Source organism: Kogia breviceps, chromosome 6 (assembly GCF_026419965.1).
Source record: "Kogia breviceps isolate mKogBre1 chromosome 6, mKogBre1 haplotype 1, whole genome shotgun sequence".
Classification (NCBI taxonomy): domain Eukaryota; kingdom Metazoa; phylum Chordata; class Mammalia; order Artiodactyla; family Physeteridae; genus Kogia; species Kogia breviceps.
The window spans coordinates 142,224,165-142,250,163 of NC_081315.1; positions in this window are offsets into that span (position 1 = coordinate 142,224,165).

Consider the following 25,999-nt stretch of genomic DNA (forward strand, 5'->3'; position numbering starts at 1 on the left):
ATTTCCATTTTGATTTCTTTGAATATGAGCTAGGAAAAAGAGAAGAATAAGAAAATTTCAAAACGTGAATAAAAAGGAATTTCTTCCTGAGTCCCAAGAATACCCCTAAAATCAGCACAAATGAAGATTAGAACCGAAATGTTTTCTGACTTGACTATTTTGGCCCAATTTTGCCAACTTTACTGAGAACAGTAGGTCAAAGCCTCCCAGATGTAAGTTCATGACTAATCTATTCAGCAATACATTTTCTTTTTTTTTTAATAATTTTTTTTTTTTCTCTTTGGCTGCATTGGGTCTTTGTTGCTGTGCGCGGCTTTCTCTAGTTGTGGCGAGCGGGGGCTACTCTTCATCGCAGTGGCTTCTCTTGTTGCAGAGCACAGGCTCTAGGCATGCGGGCTTCAGTAGTTGTGGCAAGTGGGCTCAGTAGTTGTGGCGCACAGGCTCTAGAGCGCAGGCTCAGTAGTTGTGGCTCGCGGGCTTAGCCGCTCCCCGGCATGTGGGATTTTCCCGAACCAGGGCTCGAACCCATGTCCCCTGCATTGACAGGCGGATCCTTAACCACTGCACCACCAGGGAAGCCCCAGCAATACATTTTCAAATGTAGCCATGTACTGATATGGTTTTATTTCTAAACTAACATTTTCTTAACTTTTTCATTTATTTCTTAAGGATTGTGTTTAATGCTTAATTTTGTCTTAAGCGCTGATCTAATATTCGTGCTGCATTAACATGCAGGTGTGGTTTCCAAATTTTGTCCTGATGGCTGTAATTATTTCAAAACCTTTCCAAGTCTCACCTCCTTATCAGTCTTGCCAATAATTCTCACCAGAAAAAAATGGCAGTTTTACCCTTCTTTTCAACAAAGATTTAGAGACCAAGAACCGTTGTGAATTCTCACCCAACAAAGACCTTAGTGCATTTTTCAAGATATACTGCACAACATTTATTAGTAGACCATGAAGAATTTATCACCAGTAATTAAAACGAAACTGTTCTGCTGTAATAAATACAGAGTCAGAGATACAGTACTATTACTTTTATTGTTTATTCGCTCTTGCTTTAATCTAGTATAAAATTTCCTTTACTAATGTGCTAAGACATTTATCTTAAGGCTGATTTTAAGCACACCTGCCTGTTTTCTTACTCACAAACGAGGGGAAAGCATTGGAAATCACTATAAAAACATTTCTAAAGCAACGGTGCAAAGATCCAGGAATGTTTGTGTACCACTGGTAGAAATAAATGTAAATTGACATTTTTTAAGATGAGGTAATTAGTAACATGGAAGAACCTTAAAAATATTCATGCCTTGGACCCTAAAACTTCCACTTACAGTTTTTGTCCTAAAGAACTAATCATGAATATACATGATGCAATAGCTATGAGACTGTCCAACCATCGAGAAACTGGGTTTTAAAACTGTCCAAATAACAAAGCACTTTCAGGCCATTAAAAATCATGTTGTAGAACAACAGCCAAGACATGGAAGTAACCTAAATGTCCATCGACAGATGAATGGATAAGGAAAATGTGGTACATATATACAATGGAATACTATTCAGTCATAAAAAAGAATAGAATAATGCCATTTGCAGCAACATGCATGGACCTAGAGATTGTCATACTAAGTGAAGTAAGTCAGAAGGAGAAAGACAAATATCATGTGACATCACTGATATGTGGAATCTAAAAATAGTACAAATGAACTTATTTACAAAACAGAAACAGACTCACTGACATAGAAGTCAAACTTGTGGCTACCAAAGGGGAGGGGGTGGAGGTAGGGAACAACTGGGAGTATAGGATTAACAGATACACAGTACCATATATAAACTAGATAAACAACAAGGATTTACTCTATAGCAAGGGAACCACATCCAATATCTTACAATAACCAATAATGGAAAAGAATCGAAAAAAAGCATACATATATAACCAAATTAGTAGGCTGTACACCTGAAACTAACACAGTATTGTAAATCAACTATACTTCAATAAAAAAAATTGTTGCAGAAGAATATTTAATTACAAGGAAAATGAGACAGGAGTAGTTAACAAAATGGTATGCATGACATGATCACAGTTGATAGATAGATAGATAGATAGATAGATAGATAGATAGATAGATAGATGATAGATAGATGATAGATAGATGACAAAACTAGAAATATATCAACCAAATATCAATAAATCACCAAAGTATGAACGTTGAAATCTCTGGACGGTAGAACTATGAGTAGGGTGAGTCTACTTTCCAAATTACTACAGTGTATGTGTACTACTTTTATCCTGAGAAAAAGCTCTTTATTAAGAGATAGTAATCAGTTTCTAAATTCTTATGGAATGAAAAGAACCCAATTTATTTTTGTATATATTTCTCCCGCTTTGAGGAATCTCCAAATATGGAAAGTTGGAATTTGGGAAGAAAAAGTTACAGGTATAATTCAAACCCAGTCTCACAGAGACCCGAACAAGAACACCAAGGGTTGCCTCAAAACGTCATCACACACAGACACGTACACGTGAAAATTAAGCATGTCACATCCTAACATATCAGCTAAACAAGGTCAAATTATGGTTTAGGAAGAATGGTTTAGGGACGACAGCCCCAAGGAGCTCAGTCACACCCAAGACCGAGACCTATATGAGTATTCTATTAAATTCAAAGCACACAAACATAAAAATTTGTGGTAAAACCTCACAATTTTTTTTGTTTGTGTGTGCAAATCACACCTCCAGGTTCTGTCAAAACGATGGCACATCGCTCAAACGTGCCACAAATCTTTGCTGGATGCGTTCTAGTTCCAAGTGTAGTGGACCCACAGATTTCTAGGAAGTAGAGAGCAAGTCAGTTCACACTTGAAATTTCAGGCCTATACTTTAAACTGTCACCTTTATTTTTGTCATTTGTGTTTCAGGAATGCTGGGGATGTGAGAGCTACTCTACGTTAATATCTAAAACGGGTAAATTTCTTGGGCTTCCCTGGTGGCGCAGTGGTTGAGAGTCCGCCTGCCGATGCAGGAGACACGGGTTCGTGCCCCAGTCCGGGAGGATCCCACGTGCCGCGGAGCGGCTGGGCCCGTGAGCCGTGGCCGCTGAGCCTGCGCGTCCGGAGCCTGTGCTCCGCAACGGGAGAGGCCACAGCAGTGAGAGGCCCGTGTACCACCAAAAAAAAAAAAAAAAAAAAAAAAACGTGTAAATTTCTTAAAATGAAAATCAGTTCTGGGATCCCTGGCCAGTTCATATGCCCAGGGTTTTACCAAAGCCAATATCACCAGCAAACCACCAAGATGCTTCCTATTTCCCTTGGAAGTTTTGAAATTGTAAAGAAGTTTTGTAATTTATGAACATCTGTGGTGTAAAAATCATGAGAGAATTTAAACAAAGCAATACCACACTAACGTGCCTTGGTCAAGTTCGAGAGAATTCCTCTTCAGTCAACCTTCTGGAATAAAACCCATGAAGCACTGCCTACTGTTTCAGCCTAAACAACCCCTTTTCTGGGGAAATCATTTCAGAGGCAAGTCCGATTTCAACCCAGCTATGGTTGGAAAAAGAAGACTCGCACAGATTTTACTCTTTTCTCCAGAGTTTTGAAGGGTTTCTTTTTACCAAAGAAAAATGAATGCCTCTTGCAGACAATGGGGAAATGTCCTATTTGAAAGTAATTGAAAATATGTTTTGCAGACACTTACGAACTCTTTTTCCAAAGAGCTTTCTTTTCTAATTAACTCACCACAAGGCTCAGCTCTGAAATTCACCAGGTAGAGAGTGACATCTAGTGGGTAATAAAAGAACTTGAAATACATACGTTGCCTAAGACCTAGGTTTGTAACTATAACTTTTCTTGTTGTTTTTGGCCTCGCCCTGCGGCATGTGGGATCTTAGTTCCCCAGCAGGGATGGAACCCGTGCCCCCTGCAGTGGAAGCCTGGAGTCCTAACCACTGGACCACCAGGGAAGTCCCAGACCATAACTTTTAAACGCTTGCATGCTAATAAAATAATAACTGCAAGAGGGAAATACAAGGCTGGTATCGTGGAAGTTTCAAGAAGAAACTTTGAAATTAAGAGAGAGATTCTTTTCTCTTTGGATATTTAGAAAAGCTGGGATGTTTTAAGGCACATTTTGTCTAAAGAAACATGCTGGTCCTAAAAGCAATTTGTATGGGACAAGGTAGGGTCATAACACCTTAGAGATGAAAAATGGCTTTTCCCTGAGGTCAGAAAAGTAATTTTCACTTTAAAGTTAAAGTGAAAGAGATCGGTGATAATCCGCTGCCCCTGAGTACTAGTAGCTTGTCGTCATGGGAATTTTTCCAGGCTGGGCAGGTAGACAGTTCAAACCTAATGCAGGAGGAAGCAGTCACTGCCAATGTCACTGACATATGCAGATGCCTCGCGTGGGCCGTGTCTGTGTTGCAGTGACACGGGTGGACCAGGCAAGGCCTTACTTGAAATGCAGTCAGGTGTTAGTGTAGTGACTCAACAAAGCAGGCAATCCTATAGAAGGAACAGGAACGATTTGGTTGAGATGGTCACGTTATGAATAAACTGTTTGACACGTGCAAACAGGAAGAAAGGGCATATGCCAGGCCAAGGTAATTCCACGAACAAAATCACAGATCATGAACGCCCTGAGCACAGCTGTTTGGGTTTTTTTTTTAATATTTATTATTTATTTATGTATTTATATGGCCGTGCCGGGTCTTAGTTGTTGCATGCGGGATCTTCATTGCGGCATGTGGGATCTTTTAGCTGCCGCATGCAGGATCTAGTTCCCGGACCAGGGATCGAACACGGGCCCCTTGCATTGGGAGTGCGGAGTCTCAGCCACTGGACCACCAGGGAAGTCCTGCACACCTCTGCTTGTACTGAACAGCAAGTAGTACATTCTGACCCCAATGCAAGGTAAATACAGAGGAGAAACAGAAGATGATGTTAACTGGTGTCATCTTGGACAGACCCCCACATGCCAATGGGGGGGGAGGGGGGAGGGGGGGGAGGGGGGAGGGGGGGAGGGGGGAGGGGGGAGGGGGGAGGGGGGAGGGGGGGGAGGGGGGGGGAGGGGGGAGGGGGGAGGGGGAGGGGGGGAGGGGGGAGGGGGGAGGGGGGAGGGGGAGGGGGGGAGGGGGGGAGGGGGGAGGGGGGAGGGGGGAGGGGGGGAGGGGGGATTGACTTGTATACACTAATATGTATAAACTAGATAGCTAATAAGAACCTGCTGTATAAAAAATAAATAAAATGAAATTCAAAAAACAATTCCCTGTTCTCAATAAGTTATCTCTGGATACAGTAAGGGAGCTGAGAATGCTTGTCCAACTGAAAAAAAGCTGGACCCTGTCACATCTATTTGACATGTATTTTCCAGTTTCAAAGGATGAAAGGCCCTTCCTTCTCTGAGGCACTGGAATAGGACATTTGAAAGCTGGCATCCAAATCACGAAATGAGGGTCCTTGGGAGATCCCGAAGACCAGGTAACTCTCCCCAACGGCAAAGCCTTTCTGCTAAGTTCTTGTAATTTGCTAATTCAACATTTGAGGTACTAGTTACACTCAAGCAGCTCCAAAGATTCATGGTATGTAATAATTTGTCAGTTTACTGAGATGCAAACTTGAACTAAGCTTGCCATGAAGTTATCTTGTGGCTCTCTGCATGACATCTTACTCTCTGGAACCCTGGAAATCTAACCTCGGGTTCTTGGAGGGAAAAAGGCAAAAGATAAGAGAAAAAGAATTCCTGAAAGTTGAAAACCAGGTTTGGGGGAACCCAATGATCTTACATTTGGGGGTCCTCTATAAGAAAAAGAATTTTTAAATTAAAATATGATTAATATTAAAATAGTTAATATCTATTTGGAACAAAAAAGAAATCATAAATATTTTAAATCACTCAAACACCATAATCACCAAAAGTAGAAACATAACTTGATATGTTTACTAATTAACTACCTGACACCGTTTTTGGCTGTACTGCAGGGCTAGCAGGACCTTAGTTCCCAGATCAGGGATTGAACCCCGGCCCCTGAGAGTGAAAGCACAGGGTCCTGACCACTGGACCACCGGGAAAGTCCCCTGGCACACTTCTGAAATACATCTTTTGTTACATTTTTTGGTTGTGTATCCTTTGCCTCTTCCTATCATGAGATTTTATAAAAACACTTTCTATAGAAGGAATAAAAAGATAATTCAGTCCTTCCTCCACGATGACTGATCAAAATGCGTCTTTATTATTGATAGATTAGAAAGATTTCTTTTAGCGTCACAACTGATTATTGAAGCCATATAAACTGTTTAGAATTATTGTCAAATTCGAAAATACCTCAAACCAGTTTCTTTTATGAATGAGATGTAAGATGTAAGATGGCATCCTTGAGCAGTGGCTAATCTTAAATACTAATCAACTCATTGACATTTCATTAAATAGTTTGTCAGGGGCTTCCCTGGAGGTGCAGTGGTTGAGAATCCGCCTGCCGATGCGGGGGACGCGGGTTCGTGTCCCGGTCCGGGAAGATCCCACGTGCCGCGGAGCGGCTGGGCCCGTGAGCCGTGGCCGCTGAGCCTGCGCGTCTGGAGCCTGTGCTCCGCAACGGGAGAGGCCACAGCAGTGAGAGGCCCACGTACCGCAAAAAAAAAAAGGAAGGAGTGATGAGAAATTCAAATGTAATAAAGTGATAGAAGGTAAGTGACAGAGAAAAGCTTAGAGCATTCCAGAAGGAGATAAGAAATACAGGTTTTTTTCCGTCCTACCCCTAGGCTCTTCATGACATTTTTTTTTCTTAGATTCCATATATATGTGTTAGCATACGGTATTTGTTTTTCTCCTTCTGACTTACTTCACTCTGTATGACAGACGCCAGGTCCACCCACCTCACTACGTATAATTCAGTTTCATTTCTTTTTATGGCTGAGTAATATTCCATTGTGCATATGTGCCACATCTTCTTTATCCATTCATCTGTTGATGGACACTTAGGTTGCTTCCATGTCCTGGCTATAGAGCATGACCTTGAGGATATGGGGAGGGGGAAGGGTAAGCTGTGACGAAGTGAGAGAGTGGCAGGGACATACATACACTACCAAACGTAGGGTGGAAAGCTAGTGGGAAGCAGCCGCATGGCACAGGGAGATCAGCTAGGTGGTTTGTGACCACCTAGAGAGGTGGGATAGGGAGGGTGGGAGGGAGGGAGACGCAAGAGGGAAGAGATATGGGAACATATGTATATGTATAACTGATTCACTTTGTTGTAAAGCAGAAACTAACACACCATTGTAAAGCAATGATACTCCAATAAAGATATTTTTAAAAAAGAAAGAAATACAGGTTTCTAAGAAACTGTCAGGGGACTTCCCGCGCGGTCCAGTGGTTAAGACTCCGTGCTTCCACTGCAAGGGGCACGGGTTCCATCTCTCATCAGGGAACTGAGATCCTACTTGCCACCCCATGGCCAAAAAAAAGAAAAAGAGAAACTGTTGGGCATTGCAAAATACCCCTTATTCTCTGCTAGAAAGCCCTGATTCACATATTTTTTTTTTTTTTTTTAAGAAAACCAGGTAGAATTTTAAAAAGGAAAAAAGTGACCTAGGACTCGATTACACTAATTCCAGCTCTCTTATCTTAGGTTCCTTTTTTTGTTTGCATTCTATATGGTCCAGGGCGCTCGGTTACAAACAACATAATCTACTTTACCTGATTTAAGCAGTGTTATGGACTGAATGTTTGTGTCCCCTCAAAATTCATATGTTGAAGCCCTAACCCACCAGCATGGCTGTATTAGGAGAAATAAACGACTGTTATTCAGGTCACCCAGCCTATGGTATCTCGTTATGGCAGCCCAAGCAGACCAAAACCCATGATACGGTGTTTGTGTTCATTAAAGCTACGATGCCACCATTGGTAAGGCGCACTATTATTATATAAACCACGAAGAAAGATATAACACTAGGAATTAAACTATAATATGTCATTGATGGTAAGAAGCATCCCAATTTCGAAGACAAAAAAAGTGGGAATAGGTGCACCTTGGAATTGATGAAATAGATAAAATACAGTAGGAACCTGACAGACTTCCCAGAAAGACCAGGGAAATGGGTTTAGGTGCTACGCAAGCAGAAGCAAAGCATCCTGGGAAAATGTCCAAGCACTCAGTAGGGCTGACACAGCAGAAATAGCACTGGCGTCACTGCCTGTCAACTCAACGCCTATAACACATCAGAAACTGCCACGTCTGCCCTGGGAAATTAATGCTTCTGCCCAGGGACTTGCCAAGACAGCCAATCAAAGCCACCCACCTCAAGTCCTCAAGTCCCAGTGAGGACCATGAGAGTGAAGGGGGCACTCTATTTATTTATTTTTAATTTTTTTGGTCGTGCTGCATGGCATGTGGGATCTTAGTTCCCGGACCAGGGATCGAACCTGCGCCCCCTGCAGTGGAAGCGCGGAGTCTTAACCACTGGACTGCCAGGGAAGTCCCAGGGGGCACTTTTAATAATTATGCCATGACAATAGACATAGCCCAGCTGCCCCAGGGAAGCCAGCCATGAGGTTGTGCTTGGTGGAACCTAAAACCCCAGTTACAAGCGAGTCTGGGAAATATTTTTAGCTTTCCTGCCTCTGTAGTAAAGGAAGACAGGATGGAAGGGGGTTGCAGCAGGTGTTGAGTAAATATTAGAGCGTTCATGGATAAATATGTTCCATAAAGGTTATCAAGTAAGTATTATAATAATTATGTTACAAGCCAAAAAGAGCCTCTGTGTAAACTGGAAATTGTTCTGAGCCGGCTTTGTTGTCGAGGCTCTTCCGTTTCTACACTACAGAGCGCACCTCCAGCAGGGAAAAATAAAAGCCTCAGGAAGACAGCGTTCCATCAGGGGTGATTCTCATCCATTTTTGCTGCTCTGAGCTCAAGAATCCTTTTTAAAATTAGTTTAAATTATTTTTTTTAATTGAGGTACAGCTGATGTACAATGTCATGTCAGTTTCAGGTGTACAATATAGTGATTCACAATGTTTAAAGTTTATACTCCACATGCAGTTATTATAAAATATCGGCTGTATTCCCTGTGCTGTACCGTATAACCTCATAGCTTATTTATTTTATATGTAATAGCCTGTACTCTTAATCCTCTGCCTCTGTCTTGCCCCTCCCCTCTTCCCTCTCCCCACTGGTAACCTTCAAAATCTTGAGGCTAACTTGCCCTGTCCAAGCAGCTTTATGCTACAGGACCTGAATGTTCTCTTTAAGTTGGAACATTATGAGGATGACAAATGGATTTGCACTATAATGAAAACTGGGTACATGGTTACACAACGACCTGTAAGGGTTACAGGGAAGTTTCTAGACTCAATCTCCAGTCCCTCCTCATGGAGGAGTTGGTTATGACCCTTGACCTTACTGGCTGAGAGATTCCTTCTGCTTCATCCTATATCTTACTTTTTAGCATTTTCCATGGTTCCTGCCCCATACTCGTAACTTCTGGGAGATAGATATCTTGTTCATGCTCCAGAGCCACTAATCACGGAGACTTTGAGTCCTTTGTTCTGTAAGGAGGTAATATTTTGCAAATAGTATACCTCTACGTGTAATTTCCTTCTTTAAATTATATGCTCTAGAAGCTTCCCAACCCCAGGAAACTTCACTGAAACTTAAGGCCCCAGAGCAAGAGAAAAGAGGGATTTGGCCTCTTTAGCAAGACTCAGAGCTTGGAAACAAATCTAGGCAATCCTGCTCCAGCTATCAATGGGTCACCCCTCGCATTTTAAGTGGGACAATGATTCATCGTGGGGACTGTCACAGGCATTTCCCCGCCTCGCTAAATGCCAATGGCACACTGCAGGTGAGGTGGCAATTAAAAAATGCTCCTGGGACTTCCCTGGTGGCTCAGTGGTTAGGAATCTGCCTGCCAATGAAGGGGACACAGATTTGAGCGCTGGTCCAGGAAGATCTCACATGCTGCAGAGCAACTAAGTCCGTGTGCCACAACTCCTGAGCCCACGTGCCACAACTCCTGAAGCCCGTGTGCCACAACTCCTGAGCCCACGTGCCACAACTCCTGAGCCCACGTGCCACAACTCCTGAAGCCCGTGTGCCACAACTACTGAAGCCCGTGTGCCACAACTCCGAAGCCCGTGTGCCACAACTACTGAAGCCCGCGTGCCTAGAGCCCGTGCTCCACAACAAGAGAAGCCACCGCAATGAGAAGCCCCCGCACTAAAATGAAGAGTAGCCCCGGCTCACCGCAACTAGGGAAAGCCCACACGCAGCAACGAAGACCCAACGCAGCCAAAAATAAATAAATTAAATAAATACAATGCTCCCAATCTTTTCCAAATGCCCCTTAGGGAGATGGGAATTCCCCTCCCTGAGACCTACCAAGCCAAAGAGATTTCTTCATTGTCTTTAGAGAACACAAACCCAAGTTCAATTCAACACATCACCGGGTTCCTCTCAATGTGTGTGGAATGAAAGCCCGGGGGCTTGAGAGAGCTAAGCCGAGGCTGCCCACCTCACCCCAGTTTGCCCAGGACTGTTAAGGTTTTAGCAGCGAACCCCTGAATCCCAGGCAAGGGAGGAGTGTTCATCACCCTGATTCAGCCCTGGGGCCCACTGTCTTTCTGGAAAGGATGAGACATAAGAGAAATGTCTGCTTCTTCCGCTCTGGAGGAACTGTTGGGAGAGAGGGCATGGAGAGAAAAAAGTACATCCAGGATTCTTGCTCTGCTCCTACCCCAGACACACTCCAAACCCTCCCTGGGGCCCTGAAGGACTTAGAAACATCCAGATGGATGTGAGGCACTCAAGAGCAGGGCTTCTATCCTGCTTCCTCATTAGGCAGCCATGCTCTAGTCAGTTACCCCAGCCCAGCCCCAGGGGCAGCCACATCTGGTACCATCACCTCATCTGTAAAATAAGGAAGGTGGAGAGTTCCTCTTGGGGCCCTATTAACTCTCACATAAAATAACTCCTTTAAGTTCTGTCCATTTAACTCTTCAGAACTTTTTTCAAACTCTGGGGAACTGACAACTTAAATTTTTCAAATCAGGAGCCACAGCCATCACGATGGACCAAGTAAAGGAGCCGTCGACGGTGGATAGAGCTTCTGTGATGAGCAGACCTGTTTCATTCCTCTTCTCTGCAGCCCTCTGCAGGGCGTTAGAAAAACCCACTGAATCGGTTTGCTAGGGCTGCCATAAAAGTACCACAGAGGGGAGGCCAGAAGTTCAAGATCAAGGTGTCAGCAGGGCTGGTTTCTTCTCGGGGCCTCTCTCCTTGGCTTGTCGATGGCCGCCTTCTTCCTGTGTCTGCACGTTGCCTCCATATATGTCTGGGTCTAAATGCCTTCTTTTTATAGGGACACCAGTCACGTTGGGTTTGGGCCTACCCTAATGACCTCCTCTTAATCACCTCTGTCATCTCCTAAGTCACCTGTTTCCCAAGTGAGTGACATGGGTAAAGGGGGTCAAAAGGTACAAAATATATACCTTCCAGTTATAAAATGTCATGGGGCTGTAGGTACAGCGTGGTGACTACAGCTAACAGTACCTACTGAAACTTGCTAAGAGAGTCAACCTTAAGAGTTCTGATCACAACAACCTAAATGGGAAAAGATTTTGAAAAAAGAATAAATACATGTGTATGTATAATGGGATCACTCCGCTGTACACGTGAAACTAACACAACATGGTTAATCAACTCTGCTCCAATATAAAATACAAAGGTTTTTAAAAAAGAGCTCTGCGGGCTTCCCTGGTGGCGCAGTGGTTGAGAGTCCGCCTGCCGATGCAGGGGATGCGGGTTCGTGCCCCGGTCCCGGAAGATCCCACGTGCCGCGGAGCTGCAGGGCCCGTGAGCCATGGCCGCTGCGCCTGCGCGTCCGGAGCCTGTGCTCCGCGGCGGGAGAGGCCGCAACAGTGAGAGGCCCCCGTACCGCAAAAAAAAAAAAAAGAGTTCTTAGGGACTTCCCTGGGACAGTGGTTAAGACTCCGCGCTCCCAATGCAGGGGGCCCAGGCTCGATCCCTGGTCAGGAAACTAGATCCCACATGCATGCCGCAGCTAAGAGTTCGCATGCCACAGCTAAAGAGCACACAAGCCGCAACTAAGGAGCCCGCCTGCCACAACTAAGACCCAGCACAACCAAATAAATTAATTAAATAATTTTTTAAAGGGTTCTGATTACAAGAAAAAAAATTTTTCTAACTATGTGTGGTGACATGTTATTAGACTTACTGTGGTGATCACATCACAATACATACAAATATCAAATCATTACGTTGTATACCTGAAACTAATATAATGTTATATGTTGATTATACCTCAATGTATTACAAAAATATATTGCCAGACGAAAACCTAAACAATTTCACTGATCTCCCAAAGGTCCCACTTTGAGGTACTGAGGGTCAGAACACAACATATGAAGTTGGCAGGGACAGAAACCTCCTCTCTGGACTTGGCATTCTTTCCTGTGCCCTCGGGTCCTTGGGTCCATCTTCCCTGAAGACTACAGAGCCCAGAAGAATCTTTAGGTAGCACCATCATAACTCATTGATTCAGTGACTGTCTCCAGGGGCTACTCTTAGGTGCTGATGGGAGGTCGAGACAAGCTCTCTTTAAGGGAAATCTAGAACAGCAGTTCTCAAAGTTTTTAGAAAAGGTATGAACATATTAGTAGTATTGTGAGAATAATTTTGCCCTCATGACTCCCTGAAAGGGTCTCGGGGAATCCTGGGTGTCCCTGGACATTCTTAAACAACAATTGCCTAAAACCCCCTCCGTGGAGGATGGCTTCACCTTCTCGTTGTTCTTACCTGTTACTCCTCCCTGGCCAGCCCTGGCCTTCCCCATGAGGCCGGAGGGACTCCTTAGCCCACCCCAACCCCAACCCAGCACAGAAGCACAGAGCAAGGCCCACTTTTTATGAGCTCTGCTCACAGGCCCTGGGTCTCAGGAGACAGTACAAGGCAGGAATAGACATGAAGAGACTTTAAACCAAGACCAGAATACCTCCCGGCTCCATCCTCCATAGTGAGATCACTTCATCCTAGTATTTCCACAGGTGGGTCAACAACTCCGCACATTAGGTAAATGATAGTATACAAGCCTGTATCCATTAGGATTAAGCTTAGCTGAATACAAAACAAAAAACACTTTTTTTTAACATTGGCTTAAGACAGAAACCTATTGCTCTTTCATAGAAAAGAAATTTGGGGTTAGGCAGCCCAAGACCAGTATGGTGGCTCCACAAAATTGGCAGGGACCAGCATACTTTCTAGCTCACAGTCAGCTTTCTCTAAATTGAGGTGCTCATCCTCGAGGTACAAGGTGGCTGCTGAGTGCCAGCCCTAGCAATCATATTCCACCCAGGAGAAATGGAAAAGCAATGCTTCTCAGGAGTTGTGTATACTTCTGTTTACATCTCACTGGCCAAAACTGAGTCACATATTTACATAGGAAATTAGGACTGTCTTCTTTTAGCTGGATGACAATACATCTAACCGATGAAGAAGGGGAGAATGTGTATTGGGAGGAACTAAGCAGTGTTGACCACAGATCAACAGGCAGACAGTTGCTCTTCGCCTGCAGAGAACAACAGAGCCAAATTGAGATGCAGGCACCCAATAGCCACTGTGTGACTCACAAGCCAGTTGACTCATTCCTACCCACCAACCTGTCAGCAAAATTGTGTTTCTACATGTCATGGATTGCTAAAATATTCACAACTCTGAATGTCAAATTCTTGTTGTTGTTTTATGCGGTACGTGGGCCTCTCACGTTGTGGAGCACAGGCTCCGGACGCGCAGGCTCAGTGGCCATGGCTCACGAGCCCAGGTGCTCCGCGGCACGTGGGATCCTCCCGGACCGGGGCACGAACCCGTGTCCCCTGCATCGGAAGGTGGATTCTCAACCACTGCGCCACCAGGGAAGCCCTGAATGTCAAATTCTTAAATGCAGAGTCGACTATTTGGCATATTCTCTAGATCTCCAAATTGCACATTTTTAGATACAAATTATTTTCTATATTAAACACTGAAGGAATATATACTTAAACATTAACCTAAAAGTCTATAGAGATTATTTCTGAGAAATAAAATTACAGGACATTTTTCTTTGGATTTTTTTTCCATTCTTTTCTGTAGATAAAAATGTTCTTCTAATGTATATACATTGCTTCTATAATTAGATAAAACAGTAATTTCTTTTTAAGAGCCCAGACTTCTAGCCCTGTCATTCGTTAGTTGAGGGATTTATTCATCTACAACCCAGAGTAGCTGAGACCAAAGATAATTTAGGAAATCGATTTCAGGTAGTGCTTTACCCCTGATGACTTAATAATCATTGGCTGGATATTTTTGGCCAAGCCCAGAACCTCGATATTCCACATTCCAGGGTCTACTAAGTCTTCTATTTTAGCTTCATTTCTTGCCATGTTCCTTGAGTTAAATATAAAAATTACATCATGACCTTTCTTATTATTTCAAACTAACTATTTCTCATTACTTATGTCTTGTGGTTTAAAGAGAACCTAAAAATAAGTGTAAAACCCACGAACAACATTTTCGAAGAGCAGCCTTTGAGTTCTGATCTGCTATTACAATTAAACACGAGTCAGACGATGGGGAGGGTTCCACAGTTCAGACTTTGTAAGGAAAAAGGGATGCGTTTTCTTCCCCAGAAACTCCCCCGGAGGAATTCCCCTTCGGTATTTTTGACTTTGTCATTTTCCAGGGAGCTCTTTGCAGCTGAAAGTGAATCAAGCAGATCTGGAAGCGGCTGACTCCCAGGTTGCTGATCTCCGCAGGGACTCCGGAGAGGAGGGCGGGCAGCGCTGGGCGGCGTAGCTGCAGCCCCCAAAGATGCGCAGGACAAGTCCCTGGCTTCCGGAGGGAGCCTGTTAATTACTCCACACCCACCCGGCACTGCTTTTTCTCCCAAAAAAGGCATTAACTGAAAAACTAAAAGACCAAAGAAAAATTCTCGGTTTTTACATTTGTGTTTATTGTCCCGACCCTAGAGCCAAAAGAATGACAATCAACAAAGTTAAACACACCAACCAGGGGAGTTCCCTGGCGGTCCAGTGGACTCTGCTCTGCGCTTTCACTGCCAGGGCCCGGGTTCAATCCCTGGTTGGGGAACTAAGAACCCCTCAAGCTGCACGGCAAGGCCACAGACAAACAAACAAAAAAAAAACCCACCAAACTTGCTAGGAAAAAAAAAACACTCAAAGGCACATGTATAAAAGCATTAACTTTACACACTCAGAGTAGTAACTTTACACACTCAGTAAACATAGCCCAGCTATGTTTACTCAAGTCTTAGTGCATTGGGATACAGAGATAAAATGGATCTACACTGGACAGAAAGCTCAATGTCTGTTTTCACAGCATTATATTTTTATGTGTCAGAGACACTAATCCTGCTGTATACTATTAGAATTAAAATTAATAAACCTATATTGTAGACAAGATAAAAAAAGAGGAAGCTGATTATTATATTGACTTGAATCTCATCCATATCTAGCCATTAATAAGCACAGGAAAGATGGTGGATCCTACAATCCACATTGTACTACGACATACAGTAAAACCTTCTCCGGCACAGCCCCAGCTGTCATTATGTGCAGAGCACACAGGAACATCAGAAAAAATATAGAACAAGCAGAAGCAGATTCTCATAGAAGCTAAGGAAGTTTAAGCTTCAGGAACCCTCACTTTCACAATCCCTTCCTGTTCTCAACCTCAATAAATAGTTGCTTTTCCACCTTATTTTCTATTTGTAATTTTTTCTCTATAAAAGGGGTTCCTAAATTCTGTCAGCTTCAGGCTCCACAAAATCTAGATTCTCCCCTATAGCAGATAAAACAATGGATCATATGCTCTTACATTTTTTTAATCTTTTATTTTTTTTGTTAGTGCCACACGGCTTGCGGGATCTCAGTTCTCTGACCAGGGATTGAACCCGGGCGCCAGCGGTAAAAGCGCCAAGTCCTAACCACTGGACTGCCAGGGAATTCCCTTTTTAATGTTTTTAAAATTGTAATTATGGTAAAAAAAAAATACGTAACATAAAATTTACCATTTAAACCAATTTTTAGTGTACAGTTCAGGGGTATTAAGTACATTCACACTGTTTTGCAAACATCTCCTACATCCATCTCCAGAACTTTTGCACCTTGCAAAGCTGAAACTCTGTCAACTGTTAAACGAAGGCTCCCATTTTCCTCTGCCCCGCCTCCAGCCCCTGGCAACCACCACTTTGCTTCTTGTCTCTATGAGTTTGACTTCTCTCGGTAATGGTAACTCATCTATGCGGAATCATACAGTGTTTGTCTTTTTTGTGAAAGCCTCATTTCACTCAGCACAGTGTCCTCAAGGTTCATCCATATTGTAGCACGTGACAGGAATTTCCAAATTAAGGCTGAGTGATATCTCACTGAATGCATATACCACGTTTTGTTTATTCATCTGTCAGCGGACACTGGTACATTTTTTATTTTAAGATAGATGCATGTAACCATTTGGAATTCCATGCTCTTGCTTTAGAATTAGTTCGTTCTCTAGAGTGTGCAGTAGTGGTCCCTTGTCAAGATTTAGTGACTTTCGCTGTCCGAGATCAATGAGAAATCTTAAAAGGACAGCTATCTTTTCATTGCCAGCTTGTGAATAACCCCCTAACAAGCAACATAGCCTGCATTTCTGCCCGGCATCTCGTACTATTTCCTGTATCTCTTACCTGTTCTGATACTCTTTAATCAACTAATAAAAATGTATTGAGAGATATTATTTCATTTTATTTTCAAATATTATTTAGCACCTTCGATGTTCTGGGGTAACACTCCACTTTGGAAGGCAAGAAGAAAAATAAAATGAATAAAAGTTAGACTGAAGGGGCTTCCCTGGTGGCGCAGTGTTGAAGAATCCACCTGCCAATGCCGGGGACACGGGTTCAATCCACGGCCCGGGGAAGATCGCACACGCCGCAAAGCAACGAAGCCCCCTGCGCCACAGCTACTGAGCCTGCGCCCCACAGCCCGTGAGCCGCAACTACTGAAGCCTACACGCCTAGAGCCCGTGCTCCGCAACAAGAGAAGCCCCCGCTCGCCGCAACTAGGGAAAGCCCGCACGCAGCAACGAAGACCCAACGCAGCCAAAAATAAAATAAATAAAATAAAAATAAATAATTTTTTTTTTAAAAGTAAGACTGAGGAAGTTCCCATTCCAGAGGAGGGAACAGACGGACAAATTTTGATACAGTGTAATAAATGCAGTAATAGAGGTATATGTACAAGGTGCTAAGAGTACATTAAGGGAGGATTAGCTCAGCATGAATGAGTCAAGCAAAATTAAGCGGAGAAGGCAACATTTAAACTGGGTGTTGCAAAGGCTATCTGCTGGGTGATCAAACTTGCAAAGGGTGCTCCATGCAGAGGAAGCAGACTGGACCAAAGGCTTGAAAGCGTTCGTTATACTCAGGAAAAAGTAAATACTCCGGTGTCCAGAGGGCAGAATGCATTAGTAAAAGCAGTTAAGAGGTGAGATTCAAGGGAGATTGGGACTCGACTATGAGGTCTTAAGAGGACTGCTAAGGAATTTAGGACTTTGGTGGCAATGAGAACCACTGAAGGTCTTAAACTGAGAGAGGTGGGGAGGGGGCATTGTGAGGGAGTCTGTGTTTTTGTTTTGTTTGGGGATCTTAGGGATCGACCCGCGACCCCTGCGTTGGAAGCACAGAGTCTTAACCACTGGACCAGGGAACTCCCTGGAGTCTGTATTTTGTAGAGACCATCCTTTCACGAATCCGGCCATGGGCAGAATCTGGGAGGATGGACCAAGGGCAGGAGAAAAGGACGAGGAGATCCCTAAATTTGAGTGAATGTTTAACCAAAAGGCAATATTTTTCCTCCATCAGCAGAAGTGAGAGCTGACGGAGCAGGTCGGATTCAATCATTAAAAAATTACATTTCTACTCGCCTGAGTTCTTAAATTGCTACACATGTGTATGTATGTGTTGTATACAATGTTATTCTACAAGAAAATGCTAATTTTCCGGCTACCTTTGGCCAGGCGAATGAAGGGCAATTTTTATTGTCTTTATTTTCAAATGCTCTGTTCTTAAATGTATTTCTTTTAACAATAGGAAAACAATATTTTTTCTAATTGAAGTATAGTTAATTTACAAAGTTGTGTTCGTTTCAAGCGTACAGCAACGTGATAGGAAAACAGTATTTTTAAAAGGCTGTTTCATTTCTTGTCATCTCTCGCTCTTCAGTGTATTGGACGTTCTCATCTGATTGTGTGGGGAGTTGGGAAGGGGACCAGGGACCCTTCAAAACCCAGTTCCATTCATCCCTCACCCCCAAAATAAACGCACGTGAGTAGCAGGAAAGGGGAGAGGAGCGCGCATACAAGGGAACGTGACACTTTCATCTCTGCGCGTGCACTGTATATTCTGTGAAAAGTAAGTGAGGCAGACAATGGAGAGACGAGAGTCAAAGAAAGGGATCTCGAGGTGCTTTGGGTGCTCAGTGAAGACGCTGGGATTTGTACTAGTCTGTCTTTGAAGGAGAGAAAACGTGAAGGCTAGCAAAATCGTATTCCCAGCTGGCAGAATGGCGTGAGCTGACAGCCACGCGGGGGAGAGGGTCTGGCAGAAGAGGAGGAGAGCCGGCAACTGGGAACAAAGGATTCATGCAGGACTCGAGGTTGGAGACCGAGAATCCTTCTGGCCGTGGGGAATCCCTGAGAGTTCTGAGTAGTTGTTCTGACGCAAGAACCACGGGACCCGAGGAAAATCAGTGTAGGGGCGGTAGGCAGGAGACGCTGCCAGCAAGGAAATGCGGTTCACTTGTGGCCTCTACCGATTGCCACTCAGATCCCAATACCAACGCTGTCTTTCACTGATTCCTTCCAAAGGGGCTGTTTCTTCCTCCGAAAGAGAAACAACTTCGTGGAGATACAATTCACGGACCATACAACTTACCCATTTGAAGCGTGGAATTAATTAAGTGTTTTTGAGTAGAGTCACATGGGTGTAGAAACATCACCAGACTTTAACTTGAGAACATTTTTGTAAAAGAAACCTCAAACCCATGAGCAGTCATTCCCCATTCGCCCCTAAGCCTCTGGCCCGAAGCATTCACTGGTCTGCTTTCTCTCTCTATGGATCTGCCTGTTCTGGACATTTCATACAAATGGGATCAGACAAGAGTGACGTTTTGGCTGGCTTCTTCCACCTACCATAACGTGTACAACGTTCATCCACACTGTAGCACATGCATCAGTACTTCACTCCTTGTTATTGCTGAATAATATTCATTGCGTGGATGACAGACATTTGGGTCATTTCCTCTTTGGGTTATTACCAATAGCGCTGCTACAAACACCTACATACAAGCTTTGGTGCGGTTATAGGTTTTCACCTCTCATGGGCATCTTCCTAGGAGTGGAATTGCTGGATCGTTCAGTAACTAGACTCTCTGTTTCTGACCTATGTGTGCTCTCTGATGAATCTTACTGTTTGTTTGTTTTTGAAGCTGGCTTCTGTCTCACCCAGTATAACTGAATTCTGACCAAGTAGAGCTGTTCTCACTTAACTCAGCCCTGCTTGCGATATTTCGAAGCCAAGAAGGAAGTAGGTGATGTGTCAGAGACTTCCGCTCTGATCGAGAAAGCAGATCGGATCACAGAGCAAGTCACAGCAGCCCACATCTGGGCAGCCCTTGTGCCTGTTACAGTTTCACGGGAAAGGAAACCAAATGTCAATCTCTCTCTCTCTCTCTCTCCAATGTTTGGGTACATTAGAATCATCTTCTATGGAAACAGGAGATTTCAACCCAATCAAGGCTCATCTTCTAGAACTCTCTTCCTTATTTACTGAGACAAGGATTCCTTAAGGAGGAATCTGAGGATCTCAAAACTGATAACAGTTGGAGCAAAGGTGGGAGCCCAATGCTTTAGAAATGTGTGTACAGTTAGAAATACCAAGGGGGGACTTTCCTGGTGGCACAGTGGTTAAGAATCCACCTGCCAATGCAGGGTACATGGGTTCGAGCCCTGGTCCGGGAAGATCCCACATGCCGCAGAGCAACTATGCCCGTGCACCACAACTACTGAGCCTGCGCTCTAGAGCCCCCGAGCCACAACTACTGAGCCCGCGTGCCACAACGACTGAAGCCCGCGCACCTAGAGCCCGTGCTCCGCGACAAGAGAAGTCACCGCAATGAGAAGCCCGCGCACCGCAACGAAGAGAAAGCCAGGGCGCAGCAACGAAGACCCAACACAGCCAAAAATTAATTAATTAATTAATTAATTTTTAAAAAAGAACTATAAAGAGGTTTGGGGGTTTCTTAGTAGTTTAAACAGGGACACCTGAGAAATAAATGACAGTCAAAAATGAAAGAAAAAAAGAAACACATTGGACCCCTAGGTCACAGTGACATCATTTGAAATAAAACAAACAATTTTTTTTTTACGCAGTCACAGGTGAGATAAGAGAGAGTTTTGAAACACCTTGTAGTTTCAGATTCCAGAACACCTCCTCCCCTAGGAGCTGATGTAATGGTAACCAACATCACGTACAGTGCTAAAAAATGCTGCGGTGGCCAAAACCAGCTAATTGACCTACGGTCGATACCAAAGGCCGTCCAAGCGCAGTGGAACAGTAGGAAATGATTCACCTGCACTGAAGACTTGACAACGGAGGGAGGAAGATTTATACCTCAATAACGTTCTAACAATATTTCAGCATCTCTGCCAGCCCTGTGGGATTATAAATAGATTCTGCTAAGAATAATAAACTGACTTCTGGAATCCTATATGGATGGGAAACAGGGTGCCCAGGGAGCAGACACACGGAGACAGCAGTGTTATAAAGCTTGAGCTAGGAAAGAGATGAATGTTCTAGTGCTATAGAACAAAACTGTCCAAGGAACACAAGATGAGGGGCTGTCTCCCTGTTACTGGGAGCTTGTAACCTACAAAGAAACATAAGAAAGAACAAGAAACTCGACATTGGAAACTGTGAACCACCTGCCTTAAGAAAGTAAGAATTTCACTCTTGGACAACAGTATTGGATAAACTGGCTTGCTAATAATCAGGAAAGTGTTCTGTCCTTTGGGAAGAGACAGATGTCCGCCTTTCGTGATTCAGAACTCTCTAATTCTGACAAGCCAAAAGGCCTTCTGGAGAAATAATTCAAAATGTCTCTTTTGAAATAGTCTCAGGAAAGAATCTTTCTGGGGAATCTGTAAGCATGGGGTTTCTGCAACTCCGCTGATTCGAGGCGTCATTTTGAGCAGTCCCCTGTTGCCATATGCCAGCTGCACTTCACACCCCACTCTCTGAGGCTCAGCCTTTGATCAGCTGAACACCCCCAGCCGGCTCCTCCTTGGCCAGGTGCTTTCTCTCTGACCTAGTCCCAAAGTCTTCTGTTTACCTCCTGGCTGGCTGACTTGAGATCGATTGAGGCTGGTACAGTGCACCTAAGGGGACTTAGGAATTCAAGCACAGGCAGTAGGACATTGTGAGACCGGCCTCCGACGGGTGCATGTCCATGTCATTGCATTACTTCAATTTCTCTGTCCTTCCTTCCTGGCCTGCTCAAGGCCAGAAATATTGAAACGAGGAAGAAAGGGAGAGAGGAGGAAAAATGGAAGGCAAGAGAGATTCAACCTCTGGTGTTGGAAAGTTCACAATAGCCCACCATACTCAACAACAGACTTCAACCACTAGCAAGGCCTTAGAAAGTTTTATTTTTAATACTTACTTTCCAATAAGAAAAATGTTGCATTAATTGAGTTCTCTTTATACTCAAATTTCCTTTTCAGCAGCCAGGGTTGAAGGCAGCTTTTGCAAGTAAGCAGCAAGTTTTGTTAATGGACATTTAAGGAAAATAAATATGTTATCAATGAGAAAACAACTCCCCTGCCTATGATGGAAACAATATTTTTTTTCAGCCTGAGGGATTAAAAAGTCCTAAATAATTTCATGCACCTTGGTTGCATCCTAATGTCTGCTTAAGAAAAACAACAGCAATGTTGTTGAACTACAGCAATGTTGAACTACAACAGGATGTAGTTCCCTGGCCAGGGATCAAACCCGGGCCCCCTGTATTGGGAGCACAGAGTGTTTAACCACTGGACCACCAGGGAAGTCCCAGAGAATTACTGTTTTGATAGATGTTGCCAAATTGCTCTCCATAGAAGGTTATAACATGAACACTCCCACCAATTGAACGTGAGAGTATATTTTCATTTATTTGGGGAGGAATTGGGGAAATGAAAATAACATATTATTGTTGTTTTTATTTGTATTTCCCAGACTCTTTTGGGGGAAGTTAAATAACTTTGCATATGTTTCTTAACCATTCATATTTCTTTATCTATAAATTACTTTGTGTTTGCCCATTTTTCTTTTCATTCACTTTTTCTTGTGATTCGAAGGAGCTCTTTATATATTACGGTTCTCCTGTAGTTCTGTGAAAACATTTCCTCTCTCTCTGCTGCTTGACATTTAGCTTCATTGATGCATCATTTACTAAATAGAAGTTTAAAAAGATATTTCTGAGGACAGATCTGTCAATCTTTTACTTATGTCTTTTGAGGTTTGAGACTTATTTGGAAGGCCATGTTCAGCCCTAAGATTATTAAAAATAAAACAAAGCAAAACAAAACCTCCTATACTCTGCTCGTATTTTTACGGAAATTTTTTTTTATAGCTGGATTTTCAATTCATTTGGAATATACTTCTGAGTGTAGCTGGAGAGCAAAATACAAAGTAATATGATGGTGGAATTCCTATCCTGTTCCTGTCTTTAATAAGCATCTCCTAATATCTCATTATGATGCTATTTGCAGTGATTTCTGCCTTTATCAAAGCTTATTATTAATAGTTTCTTTTAAAATAAGGAATGCGTATTGAATTCTATGAAGTGTCTTTTCAGCATCTAATGACGTCATCATTTGAATATTCTCCTTCAATTGATTAATATGTGAATTGCATGACTGGATTTCCTAATGTTGAAATTTCATTATCTTCCTGGGAATTCTATTTCTCAATTTTTCAATATGTCTCAGCTTCATGATACAAAAAGAAATGATGCTTTTATCCCACAGTATTTTAAAAGATTTTCCAATGAAAATCTAATTATTATGCTTTTTCAAAATCCAAAGCCATGTTGGTTACACGGAAGAATATGTTTTTATTTTGTTTCTTTCTAAAAAACAAGTACTCAACTGGCTGTCGTAGCAGGTGGCCCCAACATTAAATTTATCCCTTTGACACTTTTGTCTCCCTGCTGCTTTCACCTGCATTTATCGGAAGGTCACCTCGTAACGCAGCATTTCTTGAGCGGCTCCCCTGGGCCGGGTTCTGGGCTTTTGCTCTCGCAAGGGATTCAGAAGGCCTAAGAACCAGTCAGTCAGCCTTCAATCCACTGAAGTAACACGGAATCAATAGGATCTCACCTTTTATCTGTAAACGCAAAGCCATATTATGCTACCTAATGCACGGAAGGCACAATGTCAAGTGTTTCACCGAGAGCCACGATTTGCGTTGCTGTATATGCACTTCTCTGGGTACCAGCTGTGCATATTATCATGCATACTTAGGTGACTAATAAATTCTTTTTAAATAAAGTTGATGATGATGACAGGGTTAAAGAATAATGAGACCTGGGAAAAGGTTACACAATAAGCATTACACAAATCAAGGTACTACCATATATGTACAGAAGGTCATTTAAACCATCTTTGTACTCTTTACTAGTGACGTGTGAATGATTTCGAAATATCCTCAATGACCTCTCAACGTGAGCTTAGCTCTTGTTTTACTCATCGGAATAGCATCAGGTTTTCTTTTCTGACAAGTATTCAAACAACATTAACTGATCTGTCTTGACCTGTCAGTAATTGATGATGAAACTCCCTATATTTGCCGAAAACATATCTTAATAATTCATATTAATACATACGTTATGAATCAAATATAATTTTCTCAGACCCAATCATTTGTGAAAACTTTTTTAGCCTTTCAATAAATATAAATCAAAAAGGAATGATCTCCTGCAAAGACTTTTCCATAAGCCTATTGGAAATTAATTGAATAATAACATTAGAATGATATTGAAGAAAATGAAATCAAGAAATTACATTTTTAGGGCTTCCCTGGTGGCGCAGTGGTTGAGAGTCCGCCTGCCAATGCAGGGGACACGGGTTCATGCCCTGGTCTGGGAGGATCCCACATGCCGCAGAGAGGCTGGGCCCGTGAGCCATGGCCTCTGAACCTGCGTGTCCAGAGCCTGTGCTCCACAATGGGAGAGGCCACAACAGTGAGAGGCCTGCCTACAGCAAAAAAAAAAAAAAAAAAAAAGAAATTACATTTTTAAAAATAATTTCATTTCCCAGCTACATCACCTAGTTTTTTAATAAGTATTTGTTAGAATGGCAAGAAAGGTGGAAAAATCCTCATCTTTTAAAACCAGTATACACTGCTTTTTCAAAAGCAAATATTAACAGTAACAAAGATGTGACGCTGAGTTATGCATTATTTGAGAAAACAGAATTTGCTGAAGAGAATTGTAGAAAAAAGTAACTGAGGGATCATTACTACTATTATATCAAGGAGACTTGCAATCATTTTGAAATCTTTAATGAATATATTTCTTCCAGAACTTTTTAGATTGGGGATAATTTTATCTAGAAAAGTAAGGATATTTGCTTACAATGCAAAATCAGGTTTCAGCAGAAAAACAAAGCCTATTTTAAAGCAACATCAGCAACAACAAAAGCAAAAATTCCAAATACTTCTTCAGCAATTCTAATAAAAGGATGTATTTATTTCCTAAATTTTTTTTGTTATTTTCTTTCTCTAAAAAGGAAGACAATTAAAGAGACTCAGATACCTAAAGCAACGATTAGTGGGTTACAAAGAAATTACAATTAGAATCAACAGTAAGAAGAAGAAAAAAGATTTCTGTCTTCTATTTCTTTTCTCAAATTGTCTTTTCCAAATGATTACCTACTTTTTTTTTTTGGCTGTGCCGCATGGCTTGTAGGATCTTATTTCTCCAACCAGGGATCGAACCCGTGTCCCCGACAGTGGAAGTGTAGAGTCCTAACCACTGGACCACCAGGGAATTCCCATTACCTGCTTTTAAGGTAGGTGCTTTTTGGTTTTGAATTGGTTCTTTTTCCTGTTTATTTATTTATTTATTTGGCTGCTCTGGGTCTCAGTTGTGGCACATGAGATCTTCGTTGCCGCATGTGGGATCTTTGTTGTGGCACGTGGGCTCTAGTTCCCTGACCAGGGATTGAACCAGGGCCCCCGGAATTGGGAGCACGGAGTCTTAGCCACTGGACCACCAGAGAAGTCCCTGAATTGGTTCTTTAAAAACTAGGAAAAGTACATGCTTGTTGAAAAAATAATTTTTAATACAAATGTACACGTAGTAAAATGTGAACATCTCCTCACCCCCTCATTCGTTTTCATTCCCACTTCTCAGGACTTACCCTGATTAACAATATTTGTATGAGTCCTTCTAGATCTTTTTCTTTTTTACACAGTTTTTCATATGAATTATAAATATATGCTTATTTTACACATTGTTCTACTGCTTTCTTTTTTTTTTTTTTTTTTAATATGCCAAGTTCAGACAGCCGGAAAGACCTAGAACTGAGACGTGACTTCTGGTCTGTCTGACTCTAGAACATACTTTGTTTCCAAAACACAATCGCCAAGAACACAGCACTAATTTAGGAAGGCTGGTCTGGTAGTGCTGTATAGCTATACGTATAGCTAAAAGATATCAGTTGAATTCTAGACTGAGTCAAGATATTCTTGGTTAGTCTTACAGATATCCAACAACCAGGAAATAACATGGTGGTACATCAACTAAATCAACTGTGAAAAATTACAAAAACTGTGTTGCAACATGGAAACGTGATTGTGCTGAAATCTTAAACAGGAAAAAAAAAAAAGGTATCTTCTGGCGATTTTTAGCAAAA